A 20,022-nucleotide genomic window follows, 5' to 3' on the forward strand; every position below is an offset into this window, starting at 1 on the left:
ATTATGAGACAATTTCTTCAGACACTAATTTGAAGACTGTGAGGCACTATCATATTTTTAAAATACTGTCATAGCTGAATTTTAGGGGAAAAGTGACTATTATAAAACATATAAATGTGTTTGAAGACAAGATATGTCTGTGTGTTGGTGTGTATGTGTACGTGTTTTGTGTGTGAAGGATCATATTCAGAACTATATATTTGCCTATGAAGAATATTTTGCTGGGAGAATTGACCAGCAGTTGCATATAAGCCAAGCAGAATGCCTTCTGGTTTCTATATTCATAGTAGCTAGACATGGATACAGGAAGACCTGAGTTCAAATCCAGTCTGAGATATTTAATAGATACAAAATGTAGGACAACTCACTTTACATCAGTGCCATTATCCTTATCTGTAAAATTGAAAAATAATAGGACCTACATCATTGGGTTGTTGTGAAAATCCAATATGATACATATAAAACACTTCATAAGTCTTAAAATAATATTTAAATGCTATTATTAATTCTTAATGGTTTTAAATATGCACCAGCATTCAGCAATTGTGATTTCAGAAAGTATCAAAATTAGCATTTAAAAATTCAATTTACTTTGCCCTAATTACAATCATCAGAGTAATATTTCTATGGATAAGGTGGCACAAAGGAACTCCATGAAATTTTAGTAGTAGTTCCAGGGGAATCTAAAAGAAGCAGGTAAAGCTAAAGTCATGGGGCGGCCAGGTGGCTCAGTGAGTAAGAGCACCGGCTCCAGTGTCGGGATGACCTGGATCAAATCCGGGCTCAGACACTCAGCACCACACCCAGAAATAACTTGCCGAGTAACCTTGAGCAAGTTACTTAACCCTGATTGCTTAAAAAAGAAGAAAAGAAAAGTTGTCATATAATGAATAAAAGGAAATATTTATTTTCTGATCATTCCTTAGCAAAATCCTAACATAATCAATAGTATCCTGTAATAAGCCTACATGATATATATATATATATATATATATATGTATGTTTGTGTGTATGTGTGTGTATTTATATGTATGTATTTATATAAATAAATTCTTGGGATTGTAGGTCTTGCAGTGCTAGACAAATTAATAAAAGGAAACCAATTTGTGCTTAGGAAAATATTTGGAAATCAAAAACTGTTATAGGAACTAAAGGAGGAAATAATATAAAAAAGAGGAAATAATATACTTTGTCAAAAATTCAGAGAGGTAAACAACAATGTAAAAATTTAAAAGGTGATTAGATTTAATAATGATAATGAAAACCTCAGGAAAAAAAAAAAACTTCAGTCTAGTGATGGATACAAAAGACAAATTTGTAGGTTTGAAGATATAAGTATGATCATGGATAAATCAGTTAACATCTCTGAGCTTCAGTTTCCCTCATCTATAGAATCCAAGGATTATACTAGGTGGTCTCAAAGTTCCCTTTCCACCTCTATATCTACAACCCTAAGATACAAGTGTAGAATATACTTTCTTATTAAAGTATCTGGTTCCTCATGTGAAAACTTTAGTAATTCAGAATACAATGAGTTTATGATTTAGCAGATAAATCCTAGGAACTTCTTAAAGGACATTGAGATCAAATGGCTTGTCGCAGGTTAAACAGGTATTAAAAATCAAATCCAGGGCTCTCTGGCTTTAGATTGTGTAATTTATCCACTCCATCATGCTACCTGATTGGGAGAATATCATTGTTAACATGATGGGCACTTGCTGCAGAGAAGTTTAAGATAAATGATTATACAGTACATTTTCCCAAATGTAATCCTAAATATAATCACCCATTATCTTTCTGTTATTTAATTCTGAGCCCAATTCATTTTCAATACTCATTTCAGATAAATAGATTGCCTGTCCAGCCATACACTGTAATCTAGGCCCAAAGTCAGATTACCCAGAAAACTTTCACAGATAATACCGAAAAGAGGACAATAGAATCAGTTAGGTACATGTGGAAGAAATCTATGCCGGTATGAGCACTAAGCAATTCTTTTTTGAGGCATCTCTAGAAGGGCAAAACTCCAAAATGATGGAAAAAGAGGAAATATTCCATTTACCAAATAAAAGCAAAAAAGCAGACACAGGCAACTCATGATCTATATACTTTCCCATAGCTGAATCTTGATGATAAATGCCAATACATAGGTATCCACAATGAAAACATGAATTTTAAGTGGGCATTCTGGCAAAGATGACTTTCCATAGTTGGCCATATCTTGGAAAGTTACACTTTGAGTGACAGATTTGGTAAAGCAAAATGGAAATGTGAAGGCTCCCCTAAGGGTGAAAATGCCTCTCGTAAATATTAATATTTTAAAAGATAGCAATCTTAGAAAATTTGATTACAGAAATCACTGTATTCATTTACCTACTGTATGCATCAAGCAAGGTTATTAGTAGATTAACATTATTTTCAAAAAATGTTCCTCATTTTAAAGGTGTATGAATTGCTTAAGATTTAAACAAATGAAGGCATTGTTCATGATTGTAGGCATGAATCTCCAAATGATTCTGATGTAGTCTTGTTGTGGAACTCCTGATAGGGAGAAAAGGACACATTGAGAAAGCTAGAATGATTGTTAAGTCCATTAATTGATGATTGTGATGCTGAATAAATTCAACTAAAATGCTCCAACCCCCTCTTTCATCCTTATCTGACCCAATTAGCTTTGGTGTGTTCTAAGGTCTGAGATCTGCTTATCCTAGTTTGGTTCATTTGTAAAAGGTTTCCTTTTTCTATCAGATTGTAGATTGCACTAGCCACATCCAGTCCAGGAGGATTTTGATCCAGTTTGAAGGTCTGCCCAGAGCTGATTGATATCCATATTAGTTGTGTACATTTTCAAAATACTTTAGAATTTCTTTATTCAGATCCACAACATAGTTAAACATATTTATCTAACCAACTACATTAGACAGGATGAACTAAAAACATATAATGCCAATTATGATTCACAACCCATGAAGAACTTTATTTTGGAAAAATATAACACAAGAAAAAATTAACTGGTTCTGGAGTTGATTGGAGAGGATTGGGCTAAATTGAATTTGGGAAAGTATAACCTGCCTTTAATGAACTACAACTGTGCACTGAGGGAGGAAAATTAGCTTCTTTATAACAAATAGCATTCTAGGAATGATTTCTTACTGTAAATACTGGAATAACCAGGATTATGAATACCAGTCATTAAGTATTTTTAAGCACCTATTATATGCCATGCACTTTTGCTAAGCAGCAGGGATGCAAAAGCAAAAGCAATTAAAAAAATGCGTGCTATTTGTAAATAGGGTCTGCAACATGTTACCAAAAACAGTGAAGGTTCAAGAAGGTGATCAAAGAACGTTAATGAGGATTTTTATATCTGAAAAAGGAGTTACATTTTTTTTTGCTTTAAATTTCAATGTGAGAAAGCAGTGAATCAAGGGAGCTGAGCAAATATTTATTGAATGCAAACTTGAATGGCAGACCCAGTGCTATATGGTGAGATTTCAAAGAAAAATAATCTCACCTACCCTTAATAAGCTTGCGTTCTATAAATGTTGTATCTAAACATATCTTGAATAAGACACTTATACCTCCTACAGACTAAAATAAGGGAAAGAATACCAGTTTATTTTTTAGGTTCTCTATGAAGAATTTCTGAGAACACTTGGGCAAGAATTACACAGGAAAAGAAGTTACAAGAAGGTGTTATCAGTATAGTTGGCATGAGAACTAACACCTATGAAATCATAAAATCTTAAAATATCAAAATATGCATTAACATTTGAAAAGAAAAGTAGTACTCATATAGATCTTAAACATGAGGAGCAAAAAGTATAGGAATGAACATGAACAAAGGTGTAGAGGTAGGAATAAGTATCATGTTTCTATAAAAAGGCCTGTTAGGAGATTACCTTGTCTTCAATGGAGAGAAGATTGTTATTGATGATTACTGGTGTTGCCAATGATAGAACCTAGATGGGGAGGGGGGTGAGAAATGGGACCTCTTTTAAATCACTATCACAATTGCAGGGCAATTAAGTTCCAGTCCTGCATACAGCTGGATAACACTTGCCCCAAGGAAGCAGGTGCTTTTTCTTCAGCAATGTGGTTGATAGCCATAATCAGGTTTCCTGATTGGTGGTGATTCATTTTAATTGCTCTTCCTGAAAGGCAATCAAACTGAAATCAGGGAAGCAATAGCTGACAATACTCATCTAATAGCTAGTCATCCTCAGAATTTCTTCTTTGTGCTAGTTTCCTCCATATTTCAGGTTTCCAACTTTTGTGTCATCTAAAAGAAAGCATTATGGGATTTACTACTGTGATGGTTTATATGGTAGTATAATACTTTTATATATGAAAGTATATATATATATATATTATATATAAAATATATTATTATATGATATTATAATTATATTATATATTTTATATAAAAATATATATACATATACTTTTAGCATATGAGGAATACTGGCTACATAACTAACTGGGTAATTGGCTATAGTGGAAAGGAGAGGCAGTGTGTCATAGTGGATAGAGAATTGGCATTGAAACAAAGACAATCTGGGTTCAAGTACTGTTAATGAGATATACTGGCCATGTGACCTAAACAAGTCATTTCTTTCAGTGTCCTAGACAATTATCTAAGAACATAAAGTACATACTTGCTTTGATATGAAGAAATTTCCTCACCTGGGAGTTCTCTATGCAAAAGCCATCACAGGTACAGGGCTTACATGTATAAAATAAAAACTTCTCAACCCCCTATATCTTCAGAAAGGTCCTGAACTGTTCAAACTTAAGCTCTATTGACACCTGCTTGCTAATTTGGTAAAATGTGTCTAGGAGGAGGGAGAGAACAAAAGCTTCTAAAATGTCTGACTCAAATCCACAGGACCATTGAAGTGGCAGAATTAGGGTTAAGGGATTGTGATCATCAAATCAACTGTTCAAACTTAAATGCCCATGAAGTCCAACACAGGAAATTTATCAGTTTTTTAAAAAATATTTTAGCATGAACTTACAGATAAATTTCCCATAGGACAGGTAATTTTGAACAGATGCTGAGGGGATAAAAACATAGCATATATTTAGATAGAGGAAAGGAGAAAATATCAGAACTTGGAGTACTGTCAGGAGTAGACAATTGGTTTGGAGGAAGGGATATTCAAATTGGGACTCCTAGGCAGCAATAGCTGGCATGACCTTACTAGATTTCTGGGGGTCAGAGCAAAAGGGGAAACAGAGATTTAAGCTGAGAGGATGACAAATATTTACTTCATTTACTTCTGCATTGTCCTAGCGCTAGCCATACTATTTATAATCGTTTGGGATTTATGCCTCATGGATCACACAGACATTCATAACAAAGAGTACACACACACACACACACACACACACACAAACCTATATATATATATATATACATATATATATGTATATATATATATATATAAATGTGTGTTTATATACACATGCACACACACATATATCACTGATGGGAGAAAGTCTAAAATGCTTTCAATAAAAATAATCTAATGAATGATATAACCTATATTTATGTTTTTTCCCAACTCTTTATACATTACCTCACTACTGATGTGGATATTTCTAATAGATATATGTTAATAATCCAAAGTGTATGTTGCTGCTTTTCCATAGCTATTAACTATCAGTATTTTTAGGTCAGTGCCATCAGTTCTGCTTAGGCTGTGGAATGGATCTTTGATCCTTACATCTACATTTAGATTTACAGAGGTATAAACCTCTACTTTCCAAGATGACACATTTCAAAGAATATAGAGTGTACTGTTTCTCAAAAGGAAAAGTCTGAAGCATATTATTATTTGGATTGGTAACTTTCCATGTGTATGGCTTGGTTTTCTGACTGATCACTTACCTGGATAGAATTTGGACTTTTATACTTTCATTTGGTAAATCTCAATTTATTGTTTCTAAAACTGACCTAACAGTAGTACCATCCATTCTGTTTATTTTGTAGTTCCTTCTACACTTGACAGATCACACACTACCTGTGTCCTCAAAATGCTCATGAATTTCCACTATGTCTATTCAGTTTTGTTTTCTGCTTTTTTCCCCTGAGAGTATTGTCTCCATCCCAGGCATTGCTACCCTTGTGAGACAGATGGAACTGAGTTCTCACATACCAGATGACTGCATTGAAAACACTTAGGGATAGGGCTATAATCATTTATCTAGTCATATAATACATTTGTCAATATTATGATTTTTAAAATTATCTTAATATTAGCCATTTCCAGTGATATAATCAATTTGACTGAGTAAGGTATGAATGGACAAATGATATGACAAAAAAAATGAATGTCACATTATTATTTTGAAGATCATAAAATAACCATCTCCTGATACATAAAAATAACTTGAGAAAAGGTTCCCTGTAATGCAATATTATAACTATCATAAGAAACCATCCCAGTTGAAGGTAAGCTTTCATATTTTTTTTAAATCTTTCCATCCATTTTTTCTTTTTTCTTTTTTTTTTCCTTCTTGGAGGGCAGTTCGGGTTAAGTGACTTGTCCGAGGTCACATGGTTAGATTTTGTGTAAAGTATCTCAGGTCAGATTTGAACTCAGGTCCTTCTGACTCCAAGACTGGCGCTCTATTTACTGCACCACCTAGCTGCTCCCCCCTCCATATTTTTCTAATGCTGAGGGAAAAGACAATGCCAAATGTAAGCATTTTGCTTTGATTCTCTCTTCCTAAGTAGAATGCTATAGCAAAATAATATTCTTAAAATTATTCCTATAGAATATTTCCTCAAAACAAATTCCTCTGACATTCAGAGGTCATTTAAACTTCACTATTTAAAGTCTGCAGGAATTCTTTTATATTTTATTTAAACTCTTTCCTTTTAAAATGTTATTTCTGTTTTGTTGTTGTTTTTTATTTATCTTTACCTTTAATGGAAATTTATTTGCCAATTAAATCTCATATCTGGAAGAGTAAATTTTTTCAGGGGTGGGGGGACAATAAAGTGGGACAATTAAGTGAAAAATATTAGGTGGTGGGGAGAGGCAATAGGCAGGTGACAATTATTTTTCTTTTTCAATAGAAAAATTAAAATAGTGCAGGGAATCATAGTATAAGCATAATACAATCATTCTGAATCCTTGTCTGCTGAAAGAATGATTCTTGGGTTAGTGCAATTATAGGAGATATGCTACCAAACATTGGCTATGAATTGATAGAATTAGAAGTAGAAAGAGTAGACTTATTATTTATACAATATGTTTTTTTAAATTCCCTTGTGTGAGGGAGAGTTTATTGATTTAGATCCCTAATCAAATCAATCATGACTTTATCTTCCATTATGTGTTTCCAGTTCTATACATCTTCTCTTCCATCAACCACCTCCATCTTTATTCTCAGTTTTGCTTATTCCTACATGTCTTTTCTCAAGCTCCTATCAAGGTATCTTGCTAATGAAAGCATATGCCAAAATGAAGCGCATCCACACTTTAAATTTTTTTCCATCTTTTTTTTCAGCACAGTCAGCTGTCACCTTGAACTTTGGTGGGTAAAGGTGTCAAAATACTTTGAGTAGTTTAGCATATCTCTTAGCAAAATAAGACCCATGTGAATGACTTGGGGCTAAAATGCAAATATCCATGACTACAACACAACATTTTTACCATAAAAACTATGGATAAATATTATGCTAAATTTTCATTTTCAAAGGAAGGAGTACATGAATAGTATTTTCTTCTCTTAGTAAGATAAAATAAGGGGGAAATGAGATTGTTTAATTCTGCATGTAATTTATAAAACAAAAAGCAAATTCCAGAAAAAGTGAAATTTTGACAACTTGATATCTATCAAGAAATATTGGTCCATTTTTTCCATTAAAAGAATACCATCACCCTAATCTTTTGTAAGAATATTTGACATGAAAAGGGTTGAGCTATAGAATGTTCTGAATTCTAGCATTACTGTCTTGTATTTTGAGGATATGTTTCTGGTCAAATAAGATGTTGTATATCCATTGTTTGGAGGCTGTGACTTCATTGATGTGAGTATTACCACTAATGTAGATTGCAATCTCTTTTCACCTCAATCTATGCTTTACGTAAATTTTGTGACTGAAAAATTTATTACTCTTAAGCCAACCAGATGATGTTCTTTGCTATCTTTTTGTTTAGGTAAGAGGCAAAAAATCTATTTCCTGGCCCATGCTGGAAGGTTTTCTACCTTGGTCAGACTGGCAAGAATTTGCACACAACTATCATAGAGGGCAGCTAGGTGATACAATGGATAAGAGTGCCAGGCCTAGAGTCAGGAAGATCTGAATTCAGATTGGGCCTCAGACACTTACTAGCTTTGTTACCCTGGGATAGTCACTTAACCCTGTTTTGCTTCCTCATTTAAAAAATGAGCTTGAAAAGAAAATATTCAGAAAACCCTAAATGGGGTCACAGAGAGTTGGACATGACTGAAACAATTGAACAACAACAAATGAAATAATATACTGTAGGAATCCAAAATCACCTCCGTGAATTGATGAAAAATTAGAATTTGACATTAGGAAATTACTCAAAATTTTGGGGAAAAAAACCTCATTAGATCACTTTAATTAGCAAAATATTGTCTTCATTTTAAACATGAAAACATTGGCAAACAGATGATTAACAACATTTTGTAGTGAAAAAAGATGGCAGAGCTTAAGCAATATTATCACCACTGATGAGTTCTGTCTAGTCAATGAAGGCTATCTATTACTAGGAATATGGGAATAATATGTATACTTTCTCATTCCTGGATAGAATAAGTGATTTCCTTATATATTAGAGAAGATGGCCATAAAATAGACATGATAGTTCTCTGTAATTTTGTCTATTGCATATATTTAGCTCTTTGTACATGTATGAATCTTTATGTAGAGGAGAAATCCAAGTGAGAAATTAAGTAACTTTTCAAAGTTCACAAAGTAAATAAGTAACAGAGATGAATCTAAAACTCAGGTATAATGAATAATAGATTAATTGCTTGGGTTAATAGGATTTAGAGCTGGGTGGAAGGGCCGTAAAATTTATCTAGTTCTAGTCCAGTGTCATTGTATGAATGTGGGATCTGAAGGCCTCATTCTGTGTTGTAACTTGCCAAATATCATATGGTTCTTATATCTTCTGACTAGAACTTTGTTGCTTTTGCCCATATACTATTCTTCCTTGGTTCCAAGTCCAGTGCTTTTTCCACTGATCTAAAGAGCAAAGCCTAATGCATGATTTCTACCTCTGATATCAGTTTTCTTATCCTGTAAGGATATGTACAACTGTATTACATTGTCACTCTCCTCTATTGCACATTTCTTTACATTGGGGTCATGATTCAAACTTAGGAGTATCAATGAAGTAAAACAACTTTTTTTTCTTTCCATTTTCAATGGCTATAGATTAGTGGTCTTTTGGAATAAAAGCAAGGGCTTGAAATTGATTATATGTATTCAGACTAGCACCTCTGGCATGAGGGCTTGCAGAACCCTTTTCTGGGCTGCTCATCCTTCTTTAATGTCCATCTGTCACCCAACTCTCACCTCTGGCTCCAATAAACTATAGCATGCCAATGGCCACACCCTAGTAAAACTGTCTTGGCAGATGGGCTAAACCTGGTTGATGGTAAATTTAACACCTAAAGTCTATTGGAAAGTTAGGGGAATGTCAACCTCAAGAATGTGAAAATGTCCTTTGGTGGAATGGGTGGATAAGAACAATTTGTTATGACAACTATGAAGGCATCTGACATATGGCTTTGGAAATCTTAGAGCTTAGTCAGATATCAAAGACATGTAGCTCATCCACTCCATCCTGGGCCATTGCCAGTAGTCTTGACTTTTTTCTTGCCATTGGACTTCCACCACCAAAAGAAAGTGGGAAGGGGACAACTTTGGGCAACTCTGCCTTACTTAAATCCAATTCAAATGCAAGTAAAGACATCACCTCATGATAGCATTAGTCTTCTTCAAAAAGGAAGAATAAATGACTAGCAGTGTGTACTTGGAGAATGTTTGCATTTTATTGCTTTTGGTATTTTCTCTACCAAAAAGAGGCTCAATTTCTTTGAGACGCTTTCTCATTGGTGCCAGAATTGGAGAACACTCAAATGTTCTCTCCATTTAATGTATACAAATATATGATTAATCTTTTTTAAACAGTTAGACATTTTATACAAGAATAAAATTACCCCAGACATAGTTAATTAAAAGTTTGACTTACTGTTTTTGTTTGTCTTTTATTGGATGTAATGGATTATTTTTGCTATTCAAAATTTATGTGATTATTCTGTAACAAATAGTTTCTCCTGAATGTATAAGTCATGCTTTTAGGAATAAATATATAAATCCATACAAGAAGAGCTCAGATATATAGGGAACTGTATACTTAATAAATTGCCTATTTAATCATAATCCTGTGGGGTAAGTAGTGTTAGTATTGTCATTCCAAATTTACACATTAGAATCACTGTGTTGCAAAAAATAAAATAAAAACCTCAGAGACCATCTAATTTATTCTGTCCTTGAACAGGAATGCCTACTTCAAATCACAAAAAGTGATTATTTAAATTTTGTTTAAATGCCTTCAGTAAGGAGAGAAAAATATTACTAGCTGGGGCAAAATATTCCATCTCAAAATACTTACAATTATTTTTGAAGATTCTCCATATAATAAGACCAAACTTTCCTCTGGATGACTGCCACACAATGATTTTAACTCTTCCACCTAGACAATGGAAACTGAATCCATTTTTCATTATACAGAGATATCATATCAATTGATCCATGAAATCTAATAAACAATAATTAATTACCTAGTATGTGACAGCTAGCAGACCTGGAATGAGGAAGACTGATCTTTCTGGGTTAAAATCTAGCATCAAATACTTACTACTTCTGTGACCCTGGGCAAGTCACTTAACACTGTTTGCCTCAGTTTCCCCATCTGTAAAATGATCTGAAGTAGAACATTGCAAAGCATTTCAATATATTTGCTGAGAAAATCCCTAAAAGGATCACAAAACAATTGAACTTTGCTTAAGTGAGTGAAAAATAGACAACAAATCACCTATGTGCCGGACACTGCTAAATTCTGAGGATACAACTAATTAAAAGAAAAATAGATCCTTCTCTCAAGTATAATGGGGCAGATACTAGAAAAAAAGGAGGGAGGAAAAAGTAAAAAGGATGGCATGGGGTGCCATATTGGGCCAGGGAGTTGAAACCAGCCAGGACAGCTGATGCAAAGTGAAGGTATCTGCCCTAAGCATTCTCTTCTCTAGGCTATAAAAAAAAAAAGTTTAGGAGCAGCTAGGGGGCACAGTGAATAGAGCACCGGCCCTGGAGTCAGGAAGACATGAATTCAAATCTGGTCTCAGACATTTAACACACACACACACACACACACACACACACACAAAAACCTAGCCATGTGACCTTGGGCAAGTCACTTAACCCCAGATGCCCTCCAAAAAAAATAAAGCAAAATAAAGTTTATATGGCATTATCTATTGTCTATGCATTGTTCTGTTCACTATCCTCTGGACTCTCTTCAGCTTTGAAAAAGTGGCCCCCAAAAGTCAAAGAAATCCTGATATGGCCTGAACTTATCAGAGTAGAATTGGCATATGCCTTCCTTGGTCCTGGCTCTGTTATTATTAAAATATATGGTGACAATATTTACATTACTGGTTCTTTTAGTGATTTTATTTGATTCACTGTATTTTTTTCTTTTTTAATGACTTTTAAATTGTAGATTAAGATTTAACATTTAATATTCTTTATTTCATCTAATTAATTTTGCTCACTATTTTAGCTTGACAAGATCTTTATAAAGCCTAATACTGTCATGGAAATATTTTATATCCCCATCAGATTTATTGCATCATTCAAAATCACAATTATGACATCTATTTATTCATTGATTCACTTTTTTTATTCTTTCATAGTTTAATTAAATGTCTATTATGTGCTAAGTGATGGGAATCCACAGACAAATATAAAGCCATCATTGCCTTCATCCAAGAAGTGAAATTCTATTGGGGACAAACAACATGTATTAAGGGAAAGAAATAAAAATATATACAAAATAAATATAATTTCCTGGGTTGTAGTATATTAACAAAAGGATGGATTAGGATAGACTTATAGGTTCTTACTTAAGCTTACATTTGAAAGAAGCTACACATTCAAAGATGTGTTGTAGCAGCAAGCACCCCAAGCGTCCTCAGGGTTTGCAGCTACCACAGGTTCTTGGATCTGCTTTGTTAAAGGAAAGCAACTCAAAATGGGTTAACAAGCTTACTTTAATCAGTCAGACATATATCGTTCAGGGGAAAAAGGTCAGCACCCCGAACTTCAAAGCATACAGGCAGAATTATCAAGACAGAAACAGATCAAGTAGACAGATTTCCAAACTGTCCAACCATTACATCCATACCCAGTCAACATCTGGGTTTCCACATCTGGGTTTTTTCAAAGCCGGGGGACTCTCAACAACGGCTTCCCAGAATTCAGATCAAATCACAGAACAATTCTCAAAGTGAGTCCCAAAACAAAACTACACATCAGGGCTTATATAGCCTTCTCCTGGCTCAGAGAATGTAACAACCTTATTGACTCACTGGCCAATCAAGAAGTATCTACTGAAAAACAAGCCTCCCTCCCCAGGCTTCTGGTGCACTTTAGCCTAGGGGCAGGGAAGATCTTCCAAATTTGCATTCCCATTACATGTGTTTGTAGAGGGAATGATTTCTAGTCATGGGGAAGAGCCTATGGAAAGCACCAAAGTTTGGAAATTGATTGCTATGTATGGGGAACATCAAGAAAGCCAATTAATATAAAAGCATAAATTTAAATAAGCCTGGAAATGGTATGGGAATTTGTAAAGGACTTTAAAAGACACACAGAGAAATCTCTATTTTATAATAGAGGAAAGGCAAAGCCAATGGATTTTCTTGAACCAGGTAATGATATGGTCTCAACAGTGCTTAATGTAAATGTAGGAAATGGTATTTTCTAAGTCAATGATAAACATGTGGAAAATCTAGTGACAATATAGCTGTAATGATGCTTCATAATAATACTAGTAGCTTCAATTTTATAAAGATTTTAAAATACATTAATCTCACTTTACCCTTAGAACAATCCACTTGAGTAAGTAGTGGAAAGCCTTCATTATTTCCCTTTTGGATATGAAGAAAGTCTGAAAGATGAAGTGACTTTCCTGGGTATACATAGCTAATGTACATAGATAAAAGCTGAAATTTAGACACAGACCTTGTGAATCATAGACTAATTCCTTAAGCTCATATGTTGTAGAGGCAAGAAAGAACCTTAGAAATTCACATAGGACAGTGCTCTCATTTTTCTTTTTGCATTGAGGGAACTCAAGTTTACACAAACTTTTCTTTTGCCTAACCCATAATTCTTTGCTACAATTGCTGTAAACTCAGTCAATAAATATTTATTGATTGATATTATAATGTGCTAAGCACTGGAGATTAAAAGGAAGGCAAAAAATAGTCCCTGATCTCAAAGAACTTACAGTTTACTGGGGGAGGGGAAAATATATAAACAAACATTTACATACAATTTAGAGACAGAAAAAAAGTGGAGGTTACTCTCAGAGGGAAGGCACAAAGATTAAGGAGGACTGAGAAAGTGGGGATTTTTAGTTGTTGTTTTTTTACAGGATGTGTAATTATTTTATGAGAGACTTGAAGGAAGTTAGTGAAGTTAGGAGTTAGAGATAAGGTGGGAGAGAATTTAAGCTATAGGTTGCAACCAGTGAAAATGCCTTGAATCAGGAGATGGAATATTTTGTTCTAGGAAAAGCAAGTAATGGTCCCCCTCTTTTTCTGCATGTCCATTACTGGGAAGAAAGGGATAAGAAGACTGAACAGTTGGGAAATAGAATAGGGCAGAATTAAATGGATTTTGAATGCCAAAGGATTTGAATTTGATCTTGGAGGTGACAGGGAGCCACTAGAGTTCATTCAATAGAGATGATATGGTTGAACCTACAATTTAGCTTGTGCAACATTTTCCTGGTCTACCGGTATGTAGGGAATAGGGAATAAAACTTATGTTTGATTCACATATGGAACTTCCTTTTAGATAAGGAAACTCTGTCTACCCTTGCAAGCTAGCACTTCAGGAACTTCAAGCGACAGTGTTGCCTGAGGAACTTAGAGGGTAGATTTGAACTCACATTTTCTTGGCAATGTGGCCAATTCTACCTCCACCATTCCCTGCATTTAAAAATGCTTTTGCCACAAAAGTTCAAAATAAAAACATTTTTTTTTGCCTGGAATATGAATAACCATATCTTGTACTCCTATAAATAATTTAGTTAGTGTAGAGGGGTTAAGTAGCTACTGGGAAGTGACCTTCACCAAGTTAAGTAACTCTGTCTCAAAAGGAAATAGTGTTAATCTGACCTAATCTTTTTTGATGAAGTTTGGTGGGTTGTTTTTTTTTATAGATATCAGTGACCTATCACTTTAATAATATATTTTGGAATTTTTTAGGAATTTATGTGCAATTTTTGGGCTTATGATTGTACGTATTTGGCCATCTTTCCTTTTAAAAAAATAGAGAAACATTACCTTTGTCCAGTCTTGCTATAATACTCTTATTCTCTAAGACTTTTTAGAGATCTCTGTCCTTTGAAATCACAGCTCTCAAAACTCACAAGTTCTTGAAATACCCTGGGATTTCATTTGCCCAGGCTTGGTCACTTGAACTCATTAGGGAATACTAAAAATTAAAATCACAAAATTATTCTTCTCTGCAGAGAAAACAGAATAAAATTATACTTGGGTAGTTCCAACATCTCTACATTGTCCTATTATATTTTTATCAACCAAGAACCATTTATTAGCCACCTGTTATATACTATGCTCTGTGTTAGATGCTCAGGATACAAAGACAAAAATGAAACAGAACTTGTCCTCAAGGATCCTGAATTCTTTCAGAGAACAACATGAACACATAGATCCAAATACAAATTTTTATAGTTGTTATACTAAAATAAGATACGGACTTCCATTTTAAGTCCATCTTTTATGAAGAACTTACAGAAGGATAAAGAGAGTAGTCAGAAAGGATAACAGGGCATGGAATTTTATGTGTCAACATCAATATCACAGATCCAGTAGAGGGTTCCTATTTCTGTTAGCAAGAGTTGATATATCTGGATATCAGACTTAATGAAGATAGCTAGAAGTCATAAACAATAGATCTGTAGTGGAAAGGGAAAATGGCTTTGAATAATTTCTTTTCCTTATCTGAAATGTAATTATTCTGTGAGATAATGATCTAATTATTTTCAACTAGAGAAAAGTTAGCTAGGTAAAAAATAATAACCTATATTATATTGAATAAATAAACTTTTAATTGCAGAACCAACAGCCCTCTTTTAGGAAGTCTCATTTTACCAGACAAGGGTATCTGGCTACTTTAAGATAGAAGCATATGTTTATATGTTGGCAGGAAGCAAGGATAATTTAAAATAGAAGTGCAAATACCCACTTGCCTATGGTGAGTAACAATTTAAGCCAAGTAGTAAAAATTCTGGTTTAATTTATTTGACTCGCTCTGTACTTCCTGGCAAGGGAATGGGTGATAAAACATTTTTATAGTACAGTAAATTTTTGGTATTTTATTTACAAGGTTGTTTTAAATCATAGAGTAACTATAACAGGATGAAACGATACAATGTGGGAAAGAAAAATCTTGTTCTCAAACACAGAGAATTGTTTACAGATATAGTTGGTTTTCTGTGTACCTCTGACCACTACAAAGAAGGAAACACTGAGTATTTTTCTTGTACTGTTGAGGGAAAAAAAGGAACTGAGGCAAAGATGTTAACTATTTTTTTTTAAAACCAAAGGTCCATTTCAGGTCCACAAGAGTTAGTCTGCATTTTGAGATGAGAAAACACAGTTGTAAGGAAGCCACATTACTCCTTTGGTTCCCAGCATATTTCAATGCAAATGAGATATCTCATTTACACCAGTATTTGACAAGCTTTTCTTTCCTTTTCAGAGAAAAGTCATGTGAAACATGTTCTAAAGAGGACATCAGTATAACTTTACAACTGTGCAGACTCACTGCATTAATCAATGCAGAAGCTGAAAGAAAAGAAGTGTTTAATACCCTGGATCTTTTATCCTTTCTGCAAAGACACTGTATTACTTTAAATCCCAAAAGAAAGTTCATTGAGATATACATTTATGACATGAAAGTGTGAGCTATTTTAGTTCTAGTTCTCTATATTAGGGAATTTTGCCCATTATTTCAAGCATTGTTATGATTCATGTATTTCTTTCCCATTACTAATTATTTGAGTTATACATGTAGGTCAGGTAAAAAGGAGTTATACCTGATACAGAATTACAAGTTAAATAATATTTTTTCCATGCAAAGTCATCTATTTGGAAGCAGTACTGTATACCAGGTTGAGGTAATTTTGGAAATATTATGTGAAAAACAGAACATATATCGAATTATATTATTAATTTGATTATATCCAGTTACACAAATATTTCTTAAAGGCCCACTGTTTACTAATCCTCAAGGAAGCAAATATAAAGAAGAATAATGAGACTCTTTCATCAAGGGTCTTGCCAATCACTTATGGACTTGGATAATTAGAGAGAAGTTGAATACAAAGAATAGATAAAGAGGTGAGAATTGGGAGAGTTACTTTGCCTGAAATATTTGGAAAATTCTCATTTCTGTTTGAATCATTTGCCAGAAAATATTTCATAGTATGTAAAATCTTCATTCATAATTTCTTAGCAGCTCATGAGATAGCTAGGTAGTGCAATGGATAGAGCATGAAGCCTAGAGTCAGAAAGACCTGAGTTCAAATCCTATCTCAAACATTTATTAGCTGGGTGATCCTGAGCAAGTCATTTAATCTCTGGCTCAGTTACTTCATATGTAAAATAAGCATAATAGCATATACTTTCCTGGGTTGTTTTGAAGATCAAATAAGATAATAATTGAAAAGCACCTAGAAATATGCCTGGAATGTAGAAAAACTCATCTAAATGTTGCTAATTATTGTCATCATCATTTAAAGATACCTTTTTTCCTTTCTTGTCAGTAAATTATAGAACCAACTTGGATTTAATTTTAACTGAGTTCCTTATCCCAACCTTTTTTTTTGTTCTGATTTGTCGGATTTCAAGTATTAATTTAGTAACTAAGCCTAGATTAATGGATGAAGATATTATATCCTATGGTGTTGAGGAGAAAGGGAATAGTGGAAATAGAAGCAAGGAGTAGAAAATCCTCTTCCTAGGAATATGGTACAGAAGAAGATGAAAAAATATTGGATTGAAGGAGTATCAAAGTCAAGTGTGTATGCAGTTTTTGTTTGTTTTGATCAGGAAAGTTATGGTCATGGTTGGGGCACAGGAGAGAAGCAGAGGTACAGCCAGAAACAGAGACAGAGAGACAGACACATACATAGAGACATGTAGACAGAGGAACAGACAGACAGAGGGAGTTTGGGGACAAAAAAAGATGAATGATTATAAATAGAATTTGCTGGCATAGAATAAAGTGCACAAGTGAGAATGTTTGTTTGGTTGTTTGTTTTCCCTTGGAAAAAAAAGGATAAGGCCCTATGGCAAATAAACTACAAAAGAAGCAACAGTAGTTCAAAATGTTAGTATTAGTTTGCAGTTTAAAGAGTAGTTCTAGAACATATTTTATTCAAAGTAGAGCAGAGTTTTGCTTTTGCAAACCACAGAAAAGCCAAGAAAAGCCCTTATATTTTTACAAAATACTTGATGTAACTAGTCAACTAAAAAAAATGGGGTTACCACTTTTTGCAAACTTATTTGGAAGAAGTGAAATGACTCGTGGCTAAATAGAAGAGAATCACAACTATACTATGAATCATATGAGGATATTACTCTAAATATTTCTAACTGTAATATACCTTTATTCCCCTCTCTGTCCTCTTTCTCAAATTATAATTGATTATGAAATGCCATAGGAAACATGAAGAAGCAATACTAGGGCTTGTCAGTGATTGCTATTATTCCTGCACTTCCAGAGCAGCAAAAATCCATCTGAGATATTTTTTTCTGCGTCTTGGTTTTGTGTTGGGTCAGTAGAAAGAAAATGACATGGAGAGCATTTGCCCATGTACCAGGTTTCCCTTTGACTGTTTGGACAAGCTGCCAATCAATACCACCCTAGCACAGTATAGTTGTAGCTATCTAGTTTCATGTTAATTTGCAGTGAAATCCACAAGTGAAATTGGTGGAACACAGGGGAGGAAGTGACTTTGTTGCATTGATATTGTTCAGTGCTCAACTTTTTTTTTTTGATGGAAGGAGGAAGAGCACAAATTCTACTATATAGACCAATAGGCTAGAAAGAGAATAATCTCTCTGCAGGTGCTCCTACAATTCTGATTAATAAATATTACTCAAGCACTGGTAAGCTTGAACAGTTTGGGGGGGAATATTGGAGAACTCCAGGTGACATATCTAATGTTTAATTGTAATTCACCCTTTGCTTGAGTTGCATTATTCCTGATTACATGTATTGTAGAGGCAGCTAGATGGCACAGTGAATAGAGTGCTGAACATGGAGTCAGAAAGACATCTTCCTTTGTTAATATCTGAACTCAGACATTTACTAGCTTTGTGACCCTGGTTTTTTCACTTACCCCTATTTGCCTCCATTTTCTCATCTGTAAACAATAGCTGGAGAAGGAAATGACAAATCTTTGCCAAGAGATCTTTGCCAAGAATCTTTGCCAAGAAAATCACAGATGAGGTCACAAAGAGCTGGACACAACTGAAAAAGAAATGACTGAACTGAGCATGTATTCTACATAAGGCTCAAATGGATCCTAAATTTTCATCTGGAAAGGATGGTAGAAGTCATGAAATCTAAGCCCTTCATTTTTAAGAAGAGGAAACTGAGGTCCGTTCATTTAAGTGACTTGCTTAAGGTCACATATGTACAAGTACTTAAGCTATGAACTGATGTTAGGTCCTTTGATCAGAGTCCAACATTTTTTTGCATTATAACAGATTAGAATTCATGCATGCAACAGATTCATATTAACAAACTTAAACAGCCTCCTAACTTAAGTTGGAGCTACACATGAACAAATTATGCCATACAATTTGTGTCCTAATCAGCTTTACCCAGTGCCTGAAATTACTATGAAGTGAGTCGTTCTCTGAGGTTGGATAATTCTCTATTGTAGAAGGTGTGATGTATTTATTTTGGTAAAGAAAATTCACAAAGTTGACATGCTAGCAGTCACCAGATATTTGATGGATTATTCTGTGGAAGATGAAGATATTTCTTCTACTTGTTCCAAGAGAGAATAATTAGAAGAAAGGTTAGAGGTTACAGAGAGGCAAATCAGATCAGTGCATCAGTCACAGCTAGAAACATCAACAGAACTCATCTAGGTCAGTCTTATCATTTTACCAATGAAGAAGTGCCAGGGAGGTTAAGTGTCTTGTTTACTGTTACAAAGATATTAATCATTAAATGTGATATTTGAATCTAGGTCCTCTGGACCCAAGAGCCATTGTTTTTCTCTTTTTACCCCCTCTGAACCATACTCTCTCCCAACAAAACAAAAACAAAAACAAAACCTTCTAAAAAGTTATTCCAAAAATCAAAATAGACAATTGCAGGATAATATTAATTTCTTATGCTTGAAATTCTTTCAAAGCAAGTTCCAATTTTGGGGTACATTAGAAAGCATATGTGCTACCAGATATACAGGTATATATGGAACTAGATGTCTTTTGAAGTCCCTTCTAACCTTTGGATTGCATAAATCTATAAACAGCTTCACAGCTTATATCTTCCATTTTATATTAATAAAGTTCATTTTAAAAATCTCAATGTAGAAATTCATGTGCATGTCTTGTAAGTTTCATCTTTTTGAGATGTGGTTCGTTTCTGACAATCTGTTGAACTTGGTTGTTGTCATTCAGTATAAA

This window comes from Petaurus breviceps, unplaced genomic scaffold (genome assembly GCF_028583685.1).
Source record: "Petaurus breviceps papuanus isolate PSGF00001 unplaced genomic scaffold, PetGlider_PUasm1.0 140, whole genome shotgun sequence".
NCBI classification, from domain to species: Eukaryota; Metazoa; Chordata; class Mammalia; order Diprotodontia; family Petauridae; genus Petaurus; species Petaurus breviceps.